At 34.0% G+C, this 20,842-nt stretch overlaps 1 non-coding gene and 2 pseudogenes across 1 annotated transcript; all 3 read left to right on the plus strand.

Moving 5' to 3' along the window:
* The first annotated feature begins 6,908 nt into the window (after positions 1-6,908).
* On the plus strand, positions 6,909-10,779 carry LOC107010171 (annotated as a pseudogene).
* A 39-nt stretch (positions 10,780-10,818) lies between these two features.
* Positions 10,819-20,444, plus strand: LOC107011713 (annotated as a pseudogene).
* On the plus strand, positions 20,445-20,515 carry TRNAG-CCC. The gene has a single exon. It is a non-coding gene; the product is annotated as a tRNA-Gly (tRNA).
* Positions 20,516-20,842: the final 327 nt, after the last annotated feature.

Genomic DNA, 20,842 nt, shown 5'->3' on the forward strand with positions numbered 1-20,842 from the left:
GAATTAATGTGATCTAATTTAACTTTGAAAATTAGACAAATTGACTTTTGAAAAGCGCAACATCACAAACAATTTCGAACGGAAGAAGTATCTATAACTATTCTATTTTAACTAAAATTGTCAATATTGACTAGCCTTTTCATGGGCTAATTCATACAGGTTTTGACATTTTACGGGTCAAGTCAGGCTAACTTATTTTTTGTGTGGTTAGAAAATGGTCGGCCTAACCCACAAGTATGTGAGCTACATGCTTGCCGGGTCAGCCCACTTTTTTAAAAATTATATTTTTTATAATTATTAAATTAAATTATAAATTACTCCCTTCACAAATAATGGTCTAGTTTGACTTGCTACGGAGTTTAAGAAAATAAAAAAAACTTTTGATCATGTAGTCCTAAATTAAAGTTATGTCAAATATACAAAATTGTTCATTAATCTTGTGGTATTAAACATGTCACATGAAAAGTGGTTACCAAAAAAAAAAGTCATTCTTTTTTAAACAAACTGAAAATGAAAATATGTCATTCTTTTTTAAACAGAGGTAGTATAATTTAAAAAATATTATCACAAATATTGACAAAACAATATTACATAATGCTAATGTTACTACTTATTAATCAATCCACAAATAAAATTATGACATAAGTGTCAAAAACACCTAAACTATCTCTTTCTCTTTTTTTAGTTTCATATACTTAAACTATTGAGAGATATGTGTTTCTCAAACTAAAAAAGTGATGATTTAGGTATGAAACTCACACTCTCAATAGTTTACGTATGAAACTTAAAGGGAAAACACACAAGTACCCCCCTCAACCTATGCCCGAAATCCCACAGACACACTTATACTATACTAAGGTCCTATTACCACCCTGAACTTATTTTATAAGTAATTTTCTACCCCTTTTTAGCCTACGTAGCACTAGTTTGAAAAAAAAAATCAACCATCATTGGGCCCACAAGATAGTGCCACGTAGGCTAAAAAGGGGTAAAAAATTATTAATAAAATAAGTTCAGGGGTAATAGGACCTTAGTATAGTATAAGTGTGACTCTGAGATTTCGGGCATATGTTGAGGGGGTACTTGGGCATTATCCCAAACTTAAAAAGATGATATACTTTAGGTGTGTTTTAAAACTTTATCTCTAAAATTATCTTTATAATATTTATTAAGTTTTTTTCAAGTAAAGGTAGAAAATCTAAATATAAATATTAATCTAATTATTTTGAGTTTGATTCTCTTTAATTTTAAATTTTAATATTATAAAATATTTATTGATTAATTTTTATTGGCCCACGAGCCGGCTCTATCAATATTTCTTAAGCCCCACAAATCAGCATGTTTATTCAAATTAGGCTATTAAATTTCAAATTAGGCCAGACTGGCTCAACGGACCTAGCCTATATCAGCGACTCTAATTTAAACTCTTAAAATGAGACATATAAATTGAAATCTTAAAATAAAGATGCTACTATAATAAAATAGGAAAAGAGAACGGATAATACAAATTCCAGGTAAAGTCAGAGTAGTTTACTGTGTATATTAAGGGTCCGTTTGGACATAGATTTTTCAAATAATATTTGGAAAAAAACTTGGCAAATAGCATTTGTCCATACACTTTGTCATTATTTGGCAAATATTTTTGGCATATATCTCAAATTCTCAAATACTAGAAAAAAATAGTAGTTGGGCCAAATATCATTATTTGAGATCTTTTAAAAATTGAAAGTTTACCCTAAACTTTTATCTTTTACAAAAACACCCTATATAGTTGTTGCTTACGTTGTATTACATAATTTTTTACATTAGTTCTAAAGTAGTGATGGAATATTCGGTAAATGTGAAATGAAAATATATTTACTGATGAAAATGATGAATAATCGGTTCAAAATAACAAAATCATGTGTTTTATCTACTTCACAATGTATGAAATGATGCTTGTTGTATTTACTCAATTACCACATTGCTCTAGTGTCATGAACACTATTTGTTATAGTTCTAACAAAGATCCAATTGACTTGTAATACAAACTTATAATTAGTTTTGATATTTTTTAAAACTTATGAATATAAATTATATTTTTCTAAAAAAGTGAAATATATATTTTCGCAATAACATGACAAACCAAAGGGTGAAATTTCACCCAATAATATTTGCTAAGAATGTTTGGAAATAAATATTAATTTAATATATTTTACATTAACGTATTTGTTTTGCCGCGTGTTTAACTAATTCCAAAACTATAAAAAATCCCACCGCCTATTACAGAAGCCTGCTAACTTCATACGCTACCGGCGTTACTCCGTCGGATTTCCGATCAAAACCCTACTTCATCATTGCATTTAGGGTTACTCCACCGGATTTCCTTCTTGTTCTTTTTCTTAGTGTAATATAACAATAGCATAATAATTAATAATTAGTTGTACCAATTGATATTTCCTTTGGCTTGTTATTTTGTTAGATAAAAACTTGTGAAATTTAAGGTGTTACTAATATATGGTAACAAATGTTAGCTTAATGGCTGATTTTGTATGTTTCGAATTATGTCTTATAAGTTGATGGTAAAATAAAATGATAAAAAATATATATATGAAAAAATAGAGGAAAAAAACGAATGGTCTAGAAAATGATAGATGTGTGTCAAATCACTTCTCTGTTTATCTATTTATTCATTTTCAATAGCTTCAAGAATCGTTAATTTCAATTAATCAACTAATCACCACTTAATATGAACAAATTACAGAAATCACATATTTTTAAAGCAAAATTATAATAAATTTTTTAAAAGTTTATAATTACTGAATCCATTAAATGGATACATTAATGGAGGGTCAGTATACATTAATCGCCAAAAACCAAAACATCGATACATAAAAAAGAGGGTCGGATATATTAATGGAGGGTCGGATACATTAACGGAGGGTTTGTATACATTAATGGCCAAAAAATCAAAGCGCTGATACATTAAAAAGAGGGTCGGATACATGCGTTGATACATTAAAAAAAGGGTTGGATATGTTAATGGAGGATCCGATACATTAATGGAGGTCCGGATACATTAATGGCCAAAAAATCAAAGTACTCATACATTAAAAAAGGATCGAATACATGCGTTGAAACATTAAAAGAGGGTCGAATACATTAATGACATTATTGACTTAAAAGAAGAATAAATTTTTTTAGAGATTTGTTAAACTAATAGGGAATATAGATAATAAGTAAACTAAAAGATAGATTTTCTTTAATTATTCTCTATTTTTATCATCATTATTCATATAATTTAAAAGCTATGATAGCCAAAAGCCACATAAATAATGGAAATAAGGACAATTGAACTGTTTATGCTAAAAAGCATGAACGAGTGAAGAAATAAAAAGTACCACATTCAATTTTATACAAAATACAATAAAAGGATAAATAGTATATAATGACAAACTAATAAATTAAATTAGATACTAAAATTATACTTTAATTTAATTATACCCTGTAACAAATTGTTTGTCAGTGACCTCTCTCCCTCAAACTCTCGTTCGCCACTCTCCCTTCATCGCTCTATCTCTCGTTCACCACTCTCCCTTTATCGCTCCATCTCTCGCTCGCTCCCTCTCACTTTTATACAAACACAAATGTATAAAATGTAATTGTGTTTGTATAAAGCGATAAAAAATTGTATGTATATATATATTTTCGTTCCCCTCTCTTCCCTCTTCCATATCTCGCTCGCTTCTATTGCTTATACAAACATAAACAAAATGTATAAATTGTGCTTCTATTTATATAAAGTGAGAGAAAATTGTATATACACTTGCAAATACATAAATCTTCGTCTATATACACTTATAATTATGCAATACAAATATTCTCCTACCCATTTTTCTTTTGTCTTTCTTTCTTTCTCGTTTTATACATACACAAGTTATACAATTAATTTGTACAACTGTTTTCTTTTGTATATGTATAACAAATTATATAATTAGTTTCTTCGTATATGTATAACGAATTATACATATTTATGTTTGCTATGAAACACAATTATACAGACTTTGCTATCATACAAATATAAATTTTATGTTTGATATATGTGAAAGTTGCTAAAAAGAAATAGGAGCCTTGGCCAAAAAGAGGTGACACATCACTTTTTCTAAATTTTTTATTTAGTTTATATTATATGTGATTTTCTACCAGATGTGCATCTTAACTAACAACCATATGACCTGATGTTTAGATGAGTTGAACGTTATGTGAAACCATCCTCTTTATATTTTGCCATTTCCCTAATAATTCAAGTAAGTAAATATCTTTAAAATGTTTTCACTTGTTTTTAATTTGTTCTAGCAAAATGATAAATACAATTTATGTATCCAAATAATCATGTTTGTAAAACTTATAGCGTTTTGATTTTTGATTTTTTTATTTTTTTAAAAAGTATCAAAGGTTAAGCATAATTTCTAGATTTTGGTTAGCGCATTTATATGAATTTAAAAATTAATTTATTATTTTTTTGACAGAAGATGATTTCCATCTAAAAGTAATGGAAGTTATGTTCTCCTTTTTTAAAAAAATAATACAGTTTAGCAATCAAACAACAAAAAAAGGTATATTTCTTTTAGAAAATGTTCTTTTAGTTAATATTTTTTGTAATTTTATTTTTATAGAAAATACGAGAAACATATGTTATTTGCAAAATTATGTCGAATTCTAGATGAAAAAGGTCATTAGTTTTCAACCCAACTAAAAGCTTGAGGTTATGTGTGTAATGTTAGTAATTGGTCTCTCCATTTCTATTTATATGTCATCATAACAAATTTTACGTCTCTTAATAAAATAGATAAGTTTATCACTATATCCTTATTTAGTGTTTTGTTGAAGTTAAGATTGTAATAAATAAATATAAATTGATTTATTTTAATTAATCAAATTGACAAATAAATATAAATATTTAATCATTTAGTTTTCGTATAATACCTCTTCCCTTCCAGAGACGAATCCATTTTTTAAAAATTTTGAGTGTATTAATATTTAAGAAGGATTCTACTTGGAATTAAATTTTAGAAGCGGGGTGAATCAATTATCTTGTACCAATACAACAAAGCATTATTTCATATTTTTTATAGAGTATTATTAATTATATAATTTTTTTAGAATTTAACAGATGCACTACACTCCTCACATAAACATGTGAATCCGTCTTTGCTCTCCCTATAATTTGTGGACAGTAAAAAATTTCTTGTATAATTTAAATATTAAATGTACAAAATCTATACGCTTTAAAAGTTTGTTAATATATGAACTAAAGTTAATTTCATTTCGAATTGGATAACTTTTTTCAGAATTCAAATCAAATAGCGTAAACCTAAGTCTAAACCGAACACACACCCTTTTTAATTAATTGAATAAAAATTACCCAAGATAAATATTTACCTAAAATGAAATAATATATTGAAACAAATAATTATATTTTTTTTAGAAATAAAAAGGCGTGTGGTGTACGCATAACGCGGTTAATGTCCTCACTTATATATTTGCCTTCAAACCTTCGGTTTAATTTAGGCGGGACAAATGGCGCTGTATAGAAGAGGGTTTTCACTGTTCTTCGTCTCCATAGAAAGGCAATCGCATAGATTGTCGGTCTTGTTTTCAAGATTGCAGCACTGAAGCAAGAAAACTGGCCGTTTTGAAGATTAGGCCGAACAAATGGCGCTATAGAGAAGGGGATCCAATTTCCCGTTTCTTTTAACACTAGGGTTTTCACTGTTCTTCGTCTATGATATTGTAAGAATCTTTTATTTATTCAATTCTTGATTTGATTATCAGTGTTGTTTTGAAGATTGAGTCAAGAAACCTGAAAAACTTTCCGAATTCCGACCTTCAAAACAGTCAATGTACGTGAGTTCTTTTACCTATGTTCACAAGTTCTCAATTTGATTGATTGTATTTACATGATCAGATAGAACCGTTGTTGGAAAAAGTAAACAATTACTGGGAAAATCATTTGGCTATAATTGGGAAATTATGTTATGAACGGTCTATTGTGAGAACTTTCTTGTTAATTCAATTCTTGATTGGGGTTAGAGAGTTATTAGATTATATTTTAAGTTATTGCAGCATTGAATCAAGAAAACTGAAACCCTTTCTGACCTTGAACTTTTTTTTTTTGTTAATTCAATTCTTGATTGAAATCAGAGAATTATAAGATTAGCGGCACACTTTCCAACCTTGAATTTTTTCTTGTTAATTCATTCTTGATTGAAGTTGGAGCATTATTAGATTATCACTAGACTTTCCAACCTTGAAATTTTATTGTTAATTCAATTCTTGATTGAAGTTGGAGAATTATAAGATTAGCAGTTCACTTTCCAACCTTAAATTTTTTCTTGTTGATTGGATTATTGATTGAAGTTAGTGAATTATTAGCTTTGTAGTGTTATTTTCAAGATTGCAGCATTGAATCTAGAAAACTGAAATACTTCCCAACCTCAAAAACAGTCAATGTAGTTGAAGCAGGTTCCTTTTCCTATGTCCAGAAGTTCTCAATTTGTTTGATTGTATTTACATGATCAGATAGATGATATTCAGAACACATGTTGTTGGAAAAGGTAAACTTCTTGGGAAATTATGTAAAAATTGGGCGAACTTCTTTGTTAATTCAATTCTTGATTAAAAAAAAAGAAGAAGAAAATTCAATTCTTGATTGAAGCTAGAGCATGGTTAGGTTATCAGTGTTATTTTTAAGTGATTGCCGCATTGGATCAGGAAAACTGAAACACATTCTGACCATAAAATTGTTCTTGTTATTCAATTCGTGATTGAAGTTAGAGGTACACTTTCCAACCTTAAAAATTAGTTTGTGTTTTTAAGTCCGCCAATATAGTTAATGTTCTGAAGTTCTCAATATGTTTGATTGTAGTTCAATCTGGAGACTCTGACTTTTTTGTGTATGTGCACTCTTTGATCTTTGCTGCATGGTTCTTGAAACAATTATTATTACATTATGGACCCAGACCAAGTTGTTGCTGAATTGTTGGGATGGGATTTTCGTTATCTGATATTGCTAATGCTTTAGAAGTTGTGGGTCCATCAATTAATAGTGCGATTAATTATCTACTCGATGATTCTCGAAGAAACACTACAAGTGCATCAACTAGTACTGCAGTTTTCACCCGTCGTGCTGGTATGCTGGGAAAAAGTCTCTTCTTATTCGCCTTGTGCTGTAGGCAAAATATGGTAATCAAGCACAGCGAATTCATTCAATCAGCGAGTAGACCTAAAAGAAGCAAGACAATAAATAAGTTGAATATGTCTCAATCAGAAATCTTGCAAAGAGATACTGGAGGTCGAAATGTGCATCCTCCTCTAGAGGATTCTGATCTCTACATTGCAACTGAAAAAGCTGTATTACACATCATCTCATTGCAAAGATGAAGATATTGGACCAGATTGGCAAAAGAAGGTCAAGAATTTGTTGCAGAAACACTTTGGATTCTCATTGTTGAAGGATTTTCAGAAAGAAGCTTTGGAAGCTTGGCTATCTCACCAAGACTGTCCTATTCTTGCAGCAACATGATCAGGTATTAGCCCCTCACACTTTTTCTTTCTTCTCCGTTCTCTCCCTTCCCGTAAACTGTGATTTTCGATTTCTCAGAGTTATGTTTCTGTAGGGAAATCTTTGTGTTCTCAGATTCCGGAATTGCTGACTGCGAAGGTTTGTCATAGTTATATCATCGTTGATTAGCTTGATGCACGATCATTGTTTGAAGTTAGCATAACATGGTTTTCTGCTTGCTTCCTTGGATCTGGTCAAACTGTTTGAAGTGTGGAACAAAAAGCAATGGCAGGCATGTATAGCATCATTTATGTATATGCCCTGAGACAATTCTAAGGTATTGAGCATGATAATCTTTTGAATTGTACTAGAAGGATAGTATTGGCTGTTATTTGACAGATGAGTTTCCTTTTTTAATTTTTCCTTTTCTTTCAGGCTCATAAAACCCCTCCAAAGCCTTGTAGAAAGTCGTGGAATTGCTCTATTTGCAGTCGATGAAGTTCACTGTTTCTTAGTGGGGCCATGATTTTCGACCAGATTACAGGTTTTATTCTTTTATTTGTTTTATAAATCAGACTAATGCTATTATTTGGAATTGGTTTCTTGCAGTTGAAGCTCAAGGAGCCTCTGTGTTTCTGTTGCTTCTGACAAGCAAATATCGACTTTTTTCTCCTCATTAATCTGGTAACACACAACAACTTTCTTAAGTTTCTTGAGTTTTGTTATCATTCTGTTATGAAGATAGTGCTTGCACTGTCGACATGGTCTTTTGCTTTTTCTAGACCAGGCTATCAAATTACACCTGACTCTAGTATGTCCCATTTACTTCCTAGTAATCTCTCTTATTCAATTACAGGGATTAGTTTTCCAGTTGAGCATAGATATGCCTCTTAATACATCATGCTAATTAATTGATAAGAAAATACCATGCATATGACTAGACAAACTCCTTGAATATATCTCTTATCAACTCTGTTCTAGCCAAGCAAAAGCTGCAGGAAAATATTGACACAATTTCCATGTATCATAGGCAATTATCTGTTTTGAAAGAGAACTTTAGAACGGATATACCATTAAGTTACTGAAGTTTGACATTCCGATCACGGCACTAACTGCTAGTGCCACTACTCGTGTTCGAGGAGACATTCTGCAGTCATTGCACATCTGAAAGGCGACAAAAGTTGTTCTCACTTCATTTTCCCTGCGCCAATTTTTAGCAAGATAACTTACACCATGCTATGGTCCTCCATTTGCATTTGCTGCATCATTTCATTCTTCGCTGTCTTTTTGTTACTTCTCCTTAATTTTGTTTGTTGTCGGGGGGGGGGGGTTTGAGGACACATTTATTTGTTGTTAATAATCCATTTACCGTTAAAACTCCCATGAAGTTAAATTCTTCAGAGAACTCAATACTTAAATTATGACATTATGTTTGCCCATCATTTACACTCAGGAACTGAATTACAACTTTCTTTGACTAGTTATGGTATTTAAACTAGATCCTTAATCTTTGTGTCACTTTATGTCTGCTGCATAATACCATGAAAGGGCTATACTGCATATTAATAAAGTTTCCATTGAGTGTTTTTAGTTTTATTGTTGCTACAGTATTAGTGTTTGAACCTTCTAAAGGTACGGTCTTCATTATCTGTACATGTGCTGATTGAAATAATGGTAAATCACTTCATTTCTGCTGCTTGCAGGTGAAGCACTCTAAAACATCATCCTTAGCATCCTACAAGAAGGATTTTCATGAATTGATAAGCATTTATTCCAGGAAAGGGAAGTCTTCCTCGAAAAATAAGTTAATGTCTACAAATTTGGAGGAGAACTCTGAAAGCTCTGATAATGCTTCCAATGGTTGCATGGATGAATGTAATGGGATCAATGAGGTTAATGTAGACGACGTTGAGGGGAATGCTGTTTCTGATAGTGACAATGAAGTGTCTTCTCCTGGCAGATATGGTTTAGATTCATTAAAGTATAGATAACTGTCTGTTGAATATCTGGAAGATGAGTGTGATGTTGTGCAAGATATTGATGATTTGGATGGTAAAACTCTTTTTTGGGTGAAAAGATCATTTATACAGTACAAATCCAATTTAAGAGAAAATTCGATTGACTCCATCTTCCACGACACTAAAGATTACACTACCAATAACTCGATCTGTTACCGAAGTCCGAAGCCACAGCAGAGACCTTGAAAATTATTTTTTGTGAACATAGAGAATTTTGAAAATTTTAATAGTAGTTACCTTAGTGTGGATTGAAGCAATTCCTTTTGTTTTGTCGTAGCTGCAGCAGTAGTTTTATCTACATTCTAAAGTGTTTAAGTTTCAGTTTGCTCACTTGCAATAACCACTAGACAATCTATCATCACATCGGTGCAAGATTGTTAAGTAAGAGATTCAAGAGGGTATAACCTTAGCTTGAGATAGATATGGCTTTCCCTGGAAATGTATTGAAAAAAAAACCTTGCATCATCTTATCTTATGACAAAACTCTCTTAGTACATTGATCAAAAGACCACATAAGATGATAGTATCTCATCCTACTGTTTCTTGTATCCTCAAACTTGACCTTTTTGTGTGACAGATACTCTCTTCATTTCTTAAAACCAAATAAGGGAAATGGTTTTTGTGGGTTTTCCTTAGCCTCTAACCGGCAATGTTGCAGCTTAAGTAAAGACTTCATCTTCTCGTACAGGGGCACTTTGTAAAGGTTTCCTCAATTTCTCATTGGCTACCTCGAATGTGCATTTATTATTTTAAATTATAAGCTTGGACATTTACTCCTATAACTTACTTTATGAATTCAAATAAATTGTACTGATGTTAATAATTGCTGCAGTTTCTTGTGGTGAATTTAGTGGAAACCTACCACTGAAAGGTTGTACTAGTTTTCTGTTGCACAAAACTCCTGATCTGACCAATGATCCAGCAGAAAGAGCAAAGCTTCGACACAAACCGTTGGAGGATGGACCAACAATAATCTATGCTCCAACTAGAAAGAAATATTAAGTATACCAAAATTTCTTTCAAAATTTGGGATCAAGGCTGCTGCTTACAATGTTAAGGTAATATATATCCATTTAGTTAAATTAATTATATTGTGAGAACTTCTTGTTAATTCAATTCTTGATTAAGTTAGAGTATTGTTAGATTATCAGTGTTATTTTCAAGTGATTGCAGTATTGCATCAGGAAAACTGAAACACTTTCCGGTCTTAAAAATTAGTTTTGTGTCTGTAAGTCCCCCAAAGTAAATATTCTGAAGTTCTCAATTTGTTTGATTGTATAGTTCAATCTGGACTCTCTGACTTTTGTGTGTATGTGCACTCTCAGCTGCATTGTTCTTGAAACAATTATTACAGTATGGACCCAGACCAAGTTGTTTCTGAATTGGTTGGAATTGGATTTGAGTTATCTGATTTAAAAAATGTTGTAGAAGTTGTAGGTCCATCAATTGATAGTGCGATTGATTATCTACCCGATGGTTCTTGAAGAAACACTGCAAGTGCATCAGCTAGTACTGCATGTTTCACCAGTCGTGCTGGTATGCTGGAAAAAGAGGCTTGCAAAGAGATACGGGAAGCCAAAATGTGCATCCTCCTCTGCAGGATTCTGATCTCCACGTTGCAACTGAAAAGGCCGTATCATTATCTTATCGCAAAGATGAAAATATTGGACCAGATTGGCAAAAGAAGGTCAAGACTTTGTTGCAGAAACACTTTGGATTTTCATTGTTGAAGGATTTTCAGAAAGATGCTCTGGAAGCTTGGTTATCTCACCAAGACTGTCTTGTTCTTGCAGCAACAGGATCAGGTATTAGCCCCTTGCACTTTTTCTTTCTTCACCGTTCTCTCCCTTCCTTTAAATCGTGATTTTCAGTGTCTCAGACTTATGTTTCTGTAGGGAAATCTCTTTGTTTTCAGATTCCGGCATTGCTGACTGGCAAGGTTGTCATAGTCATATCACCGTTGATTAGCTTGATGCACGATCATTGTTTGAAGTTTGCAGAACATAGTGTTTCTTCTTGCTTCCTTGGATCTGGTCTAACTGATCGAAGTGTTGAACAGAAAGCAATGGCAGGCATGTATAGTATCATTTATGTATGCCCTGAGACAATTCTAAAGGTATTGAGCATGTTAATCTTTTGAATTGTACTTCAAGGATAGCATTGCCTGTTGTTTGACAGATGAGTTTCTTGTTTTTCTTTTTTCCTTTTCTTTCAGACTCATAAAACCCCTTCAAAGCCTTGCAGAAAGTCGTGGAATTGCTCTATTTGCAGTTGATGAAGTTCATTGTGTTTCTAAGTGGGGTCATGGTTTTCGACCAAATTACAGGTTTTTATTCTTTTATTTGGTTGACTATTTGAAATTGGTTCTTGCAGTTGAAGCTCAAGGAGCCTCTGTGTTCCTGTTGCTTCTGACAAGCAAATATCGACTTTTTTCTCCTCATTAATCTAGTAACACAGCACAACAACTTTCTTAAGTTCCTTGAGTTTTGTTATCATTTTGTTATGAAGGTAGTGCTCTTGCACTGTAGATGCGGTCTTCTGCAACGGTAATTTTTTCGGTTTGATATTCCTTGTATGTCCTGCATTTGCTGCACCAGATCATTCTTCTCTTTCTTTCTCTTACTTTTCCTTATTTTGTTTGTTGTGTTTGTGTGTTTGGGGGGGGGGGGATTTCTGAGAACACACTTATTTATTCTTAATAATTTATAACTCCCATGAAGTTAAATTCTTCAGAGAACTGAATACTTAAACTGTGACATTATGTTTTTCTATCAATACATCACGAATTCACACTAATGAACTAAATTACTACTTTCTTTGATTAGTTATGGTATTTAAACTAGATCCGTAATCTTTGTGTCACTTTATGTCTGCTGCGTAATACCATGATAGGGCTATACTGCATATTAATAATGTTCCCCTTGATTGTTTTTAGTTTTATTTTTAAACAGTATTAGTGATTGAACCTTATAAATGAACAGTCTTCATTATCTGTACAAATGTTCAGATAGAATTAATGGTAAATCACTTCATTTTGCTGTTTGCAGGTGAATCAGTCTAAAACATTATCTTTAGCATTCTACAGGAAGGACTTCCATGAATTGATAAGCACTTATTGCAGGTGAATCAGTCTAAAACATTATCTTTAGCATCATTTGTTATGCTCTGTCAGCAGCTTGGCCACATAGAAGCCTTCCAACTCTTTCTCTTTGACCCGCCCGCACCAGCCCACCCTCCGTCCTGGGCATTACAAAAAATAATGCTGTTAAGGAATGAAATTGCTTGATATACTCTTCCCTTTGTGCATTCTTTTTCCATGTCCAGAAGTTCTTTGTTTGATGCACTTATGTAATCAGATAGATGATATTTAGAACAAATGTTGTTGGAGAAAGTAAACAATTAGTGTGACGGGGAATTTTTTTTTTTTTTTGAAACTGGTAACTTTAGTCTATATATTTACAGGTATACTACAACAAAAAGTGTAGTTCCCCTTCAAAAGTTTTACAACTTACAGAATAAAATAGTCTTAGTCTAAACTGCTACCTATAACTAGCACATCAAAGATATCTTCTGTCCTAGTTAATATATCTTGTTCACACCAAAAATAGAAAAGAGCTAAGCAGTCCATCTTGATCTTCTGTAAGCTATTCTGCCAATTTTCAAAACTCCTGCTGTTTCTCTTTTTCCAGATTGTCCACCAAATACATGCCGGGACAAGTTTCCATCTCTTCTCCTTGTCAGAAGCATTGCCATCTCTATTCCAGCTGCTCAGGATTCCTTTAATGCTCCCTGGTTTCACCCATCTTATCCCCTTTAGACAGATGAACATTCTCCATAATTGTTCTGTTCATGTACGATGCAAAAAAAAGATGGTTAATTGTCTCAGCATGTTCTCCACATAAAGTACATCTCGAAGCCAACTGATAGCCTTTTTTCTTTAGATTTTCATGAGTCGAAACTGCTTCTTTTGTTAATAGCCACATGAAACAGTTTACTCTGTAGGGTACTTTTGGTTTCCAGATGATCTTCCATGGCCATTCCATCTCCTGTCCAGCATTCTTGTTGAGTTCCATATACACTGAATTTACTGAGAATTGACCTTTGGTATCATTCTGCCAAACTAATAAGTCCTTCTTTTCAGTGAGGTTGCTGAAAGAGCCTGCTGAATCTTGAAATTCTGCCACTTTGTCAATCTCCCAATCCTGAAGGTACCTCCTTAAGAACAATTCCATCCTTGTCCAGTCCACATTGTAGCCACAGTGGCCTGTTGATGTTGGCATAAAGTGAACAATTCAGGATACAACTGTTTCATAGGGACAGACCCATTCCACTTATCCTCCCAGAAGGATGTCTTTGACCCATCCCCCACTTCTACCTTGGTTCTGTGATATAGCACTGGCCATAGATTTCTGATTCCCCTCCATACAGTGCATTTATATGGAGTACTTATCATTTTAGTCATCCACTTATCTTCCATGCCATATTTTGCTATGATGACCTCTTCCCAGAGCATGTTATCTTCATTTGCAAACTTCCACAACCACTTCATCATTAGGCTCTGGTTTTGTTTCCTCAGATTTCTTATTCCTAGGCCTCCTGTGTTTTTACTCACCATCAGTTCTTTCCATTTAACAAGATGAAACTTCTTCTTATCTTCACTGCCTTGCCATAAGAAATTTCTTCTAAGAGCATCAATGTTATTAGATACACTGGCAGGCATAGGGAATACTGACATCATGTAAGAGGTAATGCATCCATCACACTGTTAAATCTTCCTCCCAAGGACAAGTACTGACTCTTCCAGCTGGTGAGTCTCTTTTCACATTTCTCCAGTACCCCATTCACTTGGCAATAATTGGGAAATTATTTAAATAAGTGGTCTATTGTGAGAACTTCTTGTTGATTCAATTCTTGATTGAAGTTAGAGCATTGTTAGATTATCAGTGTTATTTTCAAGTGATTTGCAGCAATGCATCAGGACAACTGAAACACTTTACAACCTTAAAAATTAGTTTTGTGTCTGTAAAGTCCCCCAAAACAGTAAATGTTCTTAAGTTTTCAATTTGTTTGATTGTAGTTCAATCTGGACTCTCTGACTTTTGTGTGTATGTGCACTCTCAGCTGCATTGTTCTTGAAACAATTATTACAGTATGGACTCAGACCAAGTTGTTGCTGAATTGGTTGGAGTGGTATTTGATTTATCTGATATTAAAAATGCTGTAGAAGTTGTAGGTCCGTCAATTGATAGTGCGATTGATTATCTACTTGATGATTCTTGAAGAAACACTGCAAGTGCATCAACTAGTACTGCATGTTTCACCAGTTGTTCTGGTATGCTGGGAAAAAGAGGCTCCTCTTCTTCGTCTTGTTCTGCAGAGTTATGTTCCTGTAGGTAAATCGTTGTGTTTTCAGATTCTGGCATAGCTGACTAGGAAGGTTGTCATAGTCATATCACCGTTGATTAGCTTGATGCACGATCAGTGTTTGGAGTTAGCAAAACATAGTGTTTCTGCTTGCTTCCTTGGATCTGGTCAAACTGATTGAAGTGTTGAACAGAAAACAATGACAGGCATGTATAGCATCATTTATGTATGCCCTGAGACTATTCTAAAGGTATGGAGCATGTTGATCTTTTGAATTATACTTCAAGGATAGCATTGGCTGTTGTTTGACAGATGAGTTTCCTGTATTTCTTTTTTCCTTTTCTTTCAGACTCATAAAACCCCTCCAAAGCCTTGCAGAAAGTCGCGGAATTGCTCTATTTGCAGTCGATGAAGTTCATTGTGTTTCTAAGTGGGGTCATGATTTTCGACCAGATTACAGGTTTTTATTCTTTTATTGGTTTGATAAATCACAGTAATGCTATTTTATGAAATTGGTTCTTGCAGTTGAAGCTCAAGGAGCCTCTGTGTTTTTGTTGCTTCTGACAAGAAAATATCGACTTCTTTCTGCTCATTAATCTAGTAACACACCACAACAAATTTCTTAAGTTCCTTGAGTTTTGTTATCATTCTGTTATGAAGATAGTGCTTGCTTGTAGACGTGGTCTTTTGCTATACCAGGCTATCAAATTACACCTGACTCTAGTATGCCCCATTTATTGACTAGTAATTTCTCTTATTGAATTACAAGGCTAATTTACCAGTTGAGCATAGATATGAATCTCAATAGATCATGCTTATTAACTGATAAGAGAATACCATGCATATGAGTAGACAAACTCCTCGGATATATCTCTTATCAACTCTGTTCTAGCCAAGCAAAAGCTGCAGGAAACAATTGACACAATTTTTCCATGTATTATAGGCGATTATCTGTTTTGAGAGAGAATTTTAGAATGGACACCATGAAGTTTCTGAAGTTTGACATTCCGAATCATGGCACTGACTGCTGCTGCCGCTACTCGTGTTCGAGAAGACATTCTGCAGTCATTGCACATGTCAGAGGCGACAAAAATTGTTCTCACATTGTTTTTCCGGCCAAATCTCCAATTTTTAGTAAGATAATTTACACCGTGCTACGGTAATATTTTTGGTTTGGTATTTTTTTGTATGTCCTGCATTTGCATTTACTGCACCGTTTCATTCTTCGCTTTCTTTCTCTTACTTTTCCTTATTTTGTTTGATGTGTTTGTGTGTGTATGTAAAAGGGGGTGGGGTTTGAGAACACATTTATTTATTGTTAATAATCCATACACCGTTTAAACTCCCATGAAGTTAAATTCTTCGAGAACTCAATACTTAAATTGTGACGTTATGTTTGCCCATCATTTACATTCACACTCAAGAACTAAATTACAACTTTCTTTGACTAGTTATGGTATTTAAACTAGATCCTTAATCTTTGTGTCACTTTATGTCTGCTGCATCATACCACGAAAGGGCTATATACTGCATATTAAAGGTACAGTCTTCATTCTTTGTACATATGCTGATAGAAATAATGGTAAATCATTTCATTTCTGCTGCTTATCGGTGGAGAACTCTAAAACATCATCTTTAGCATCCTACAACAAGGATTTTTATGAATTGATAAGCACTTATTCCAAAAAAGGGAAGACTTCCTCGAAAATAAGTTAATGTCTACAAATTTGGAGGAGAACTCTGAAAGCTCTGATAATGCTTCCAATGGTTGCTTGGATGAACATAATTGGATCAATGACGTTTGTGTAGACGATGTTGAGGGATGCTGTTTCTGACAGTGACAATGAAGTACCGTCTCCTGGGTGATATGGTTTAGATTCATTGAAGGATAGACACAACTGTCTGTTAAGTAGTATCTGGAAGATGAGTGTGATGTTGTGTAAGATGTTGATGATTTGGATGGTAAAACTCTTCTTTGGGTGAAAAGATCATGATATAGTACAAATCTAATTTAAGAGAAAATTTGACTGACCCATATTCCATGACACTAGGGATTAAACAACCAATAACTCGATCTGTTACCAAAGTCCGAAAACCACAGCAGAGACCTTGAAAATTATTTTGCATATACCTAGAGAATTTGAAAATTTTAATAGTAGTTACCTTAGTGTGGATTGAAACAATTCCTTTTGTTTTGTCGTAACTGCAGCAGTACTTTCATCTACATTCTAAAGTGTGTTAAATTTCAGTTTCTCACTTGCTACAACCACTGGGCAATCTATCTTCACTTCGGTGCAAGATTGTTTAGTATGAGATTTCAAGAGGATATAACCTTAGCTTGAGATAGATATGTCTTATCCCTGGCAGTTGATGGAGGAAAAAACCTTATCCTACAACACAACTCTTTTTAATTCATGATTGAAAGACCACATTAGATAAAAGTATGTCATCCTACTCTTTCTTGTATTCACAAACTTGACCTTTTTGTGTGACAGATAGTCTCTTCATTTCTGAAAACCGAGTAAGGGAAATGTTTTTTGGGGGTTCTCCTTATCCTCTAACCAGCAATATTGCAGCTTATGTAAAGACTTCATCTTCTCGTCCAAGGTACCTATGAGGGGTTTCCTCAATTTCTCATTGGTTACCTAGAATGTACATTTATTATTTTTTAAATTATAAACTTGGTCATTTACTCCTATATCTTGATGAATTCAAATAAATTGTACTGATGTCATAATTGCTGCAGTTCTCGTGGTGAATTTAGTGGAAAACTACCACTGAAAGGTTGTAGTGATTTTCTGTTGCACAAAACTCCTGATCTGACCAATGATCCAGAAGAAAGAGCAAAGCTTCGACACAAACCGTTGCAGGATTGACCAACAATAATATATGCCCCGACTAGGAAAGAAACATTAAGTATACCAAAATTTCTTTCTAAATTTGGAATCAAGGCTAATGCTTACACTGCCAAGGTAATAGATCTCCCTCTGATTTTATTGATGTTGAGTTTATTTCGCCACCAATTATAATTGTTTGAAGGAGTTCAGATAATTTTTCATGGTCGCATGATGTAGGAGCATGTCTTAAGGATGCAAAATACCATAGTTGTGAAAGTGGACTAAAGGTGATCATAAGCATGCTGTTCAATTGGTTTGCTTTCATGTAATTTAGGTATAACTTGTCTCTATGATATTATGTGTGGTAGATGTCTGCTAGATTAGAGTCAAGGTCTAAAAATTTCACTGCCAAGCCTTTGGACTATTGTCAACTGTTGTGCAAACAGACCTTACATATTGGTCTTTTATACTACACAGCCATTGAATCCAAAAACACGCATACCATCCAACTTACGCCATGTCTTAGGTAACGCTTCACTCTTTTCTCCCTTTTTGATGTGAGATTTGCCTTAAGTGTCATATGTACCCCTTATTCAGAAGCTTGCCAATCCTCGTTAACTAAAAACTTCCACTCTTCCTCATTAACTCGCCCTCCGCCGTTAGTGTCACGTGAGGGTGCCTCCTTACAACTTAGTGTCCTTGGTAAGATTTTCCCCATCATCGTACTTCGGGAACTTGACGCTGATGTCATAGTTGGTATAACATAAGCTGTGGCACATATTGTGTGCTTTCGCTTAACAAACTCACAGATTTGTCTCTTGGACAACTCTATCATCAATGCCCAAAAGCACTCATACCGTGTGAACTTTGCTATGTTCATATATATCACTTCACTCATTTTTCGAGCTTTTCGACGTCATATGTAACCCTCTATGAGCAGCTTGGCAACATAGAAGCCTGCCAACTCTTTCTCTTTGACCCGCCCGCATCAACCCACCCTCCATCCTGGGCATTACAAAAAATGATGCTGTTTAGGAATGAAGTTGTTTGATATACTCTTCCTTGTCAGTTGAGCAGTAATGTTTGCTCTCTCTCTTTTCAGTTGCCAAAATCACCTCTGAGGCAGGTGCATAAGGAATTTCACGAGAACACTCCGCAGGTGATGTGTTAGATGGAGTAATATTTAGAAACATTTTGTATCTTATTAAACAAGTTAATCCATGTCTGTAGGTCTTTTATCCTTTGCATTCAATATTTTAGAATGTCATGTGCATATTCCCCCAATGTTCATGAAGAGGAAATTCATCGTTGAACTTATTGTCCTCATTTTTGTGTGAATCAAGTTGGATCAATCTCTATGTCTTGATCTCATATGCTTTATAGGTTATTTATCTGAACTTGGTCCAACTGAGGGTTCATATGCTGAAACCTTTTACTTTTACATTGAGGCATAGTACTAGTAGTATATGTTTTTATTGGTTGTATTAGTTTCGGTGTGGTCCAATCTCTGTACTGTCTGATACTATTTACTAATAGATGATTCTAATATAAGAGGATTTGTTCATTTAGAAAATATTGCGGTATGCAAATCTAGGTTGACTCTAATTATTTAATTGCTGCCTCAATTCTTATGAAAGAAACTTCTAAAAATAATTTTATAGTAAACTTCACTTCTAAAAAAAAAATTACATTGTTTTCTGAATTGCCCACTTACATTGTCATTAAATGTTATTGATAAGATGCCACAAATAAGTCTGCAACATGGAATGGTGGTCCTACGGTTCTGTTTCACGAATCACGAGTGGTTCAGCAATATGGAATGAACACTTCTTGTGTAGAGCCAAGACAGTTGTGGAGTACTTTGGCGAGCACTTCCTTTTGGAGAAATTTCTCGTGTATGTCAAGACACGCTGGCTATTGTGCTCTCTCTTTTGCTCCTTACAAGCTGCTTCATATCATGGAAGTGTGCTTGTGCTTTTCTGTTAATTTTCTTCCACTTTCCCTTTGGGGGTGGGTGTGGAGGCAAAGAATATATCTTTTTCAATTCATGCTTACTGATGTTTGCCTTTATCTTTTGAGTATAGTTAATTTTTGCTCAATAAAATACATGTCTGTCACAGGTTTTTCTTGGAATGAGTTCACTTTCTTAGTTTATGGCATTTACCTGGTACATAATGCCCAGGTGTAGTATATGCATCAAAGGTCCACCTGGAAGACAGAACTTAAAGGCTGAGGCAATGATCTTCTTGCAAAGTTGTTGCTGCTCATTGTGTGTGAGTTTGTCTGCCATCTCACATTTGCTTGCGCTCTTTCGTACTTTGTCATCTCATGTTGGCATTGCTGGCCATTGTTAATCCTTTCTGGTGCAGAGAAATTTTGCAGACACCTCCTATGGTGGTTATGAAGGGAGACTTGGCGAGTGGCCAAACATCAAGGCTTTAGTCAGCAGAATAATGGAACAGATACCCTCTCTTTAGTATGGGGCGAGTGAAGTGTATGTAGTACCTTGCCTTAAGAGGGAAGCTCTTAAGATCTATTTAGGATTGGAAATCAATGACTTAAAAAAGCAAGAGAGACACTTTTTTCACTTCATATGAAAATCCTTATATTACATCATCTCCAGATTTGTGTTTGCCTTTCCCCCTAAATTCTAAGGAATTAGTTGTACGTCAACAACAAGAAGCGCATCTGGTGTAGTGGTATCATAGTACCCTCCCACGGTACTGACCGGGGTTCGATTCCCCGGATGCGCACTCTGTTCATTTTTGACATTGATTATAAGGCATTATAATTCACTTCAAGCAAGGGATATGAAGTTATGCCTCCATTGATGCAAAGCAAAGCAAAGAATCAATAGGCTTTACATCATTCTTGCTATACTTGCCAATCTTGAGGAGAAGGCAAAAGAAACAAATAGCAGCTGAGAAATTGAGAATAATAACATAAGCGTAGATACTTAACCAAATATGCAATTAGATGTTATCAGATTGTACCCTGATGATTATGAAGTGCTTCAAGACCTATTTTGGTTAATTGGAAAATCAAGAAGACAAAGGAACAATAATCATTAGCATAGATCA

This window comes from Solanum pennellii, chromosome 2 (genome assembly GCF_001406875.1).
Source record: "Solanum pennellii chromosome 2, SPENNV200".
In the NCBI taxonomy this organism is placed as follows: domain Eukaryota; kingdom Viridiplantae; phylum Streptophyta; class Magnoliopsida; order Solanales; family Solanaceae; genus Solanum; species Solanum pennellii.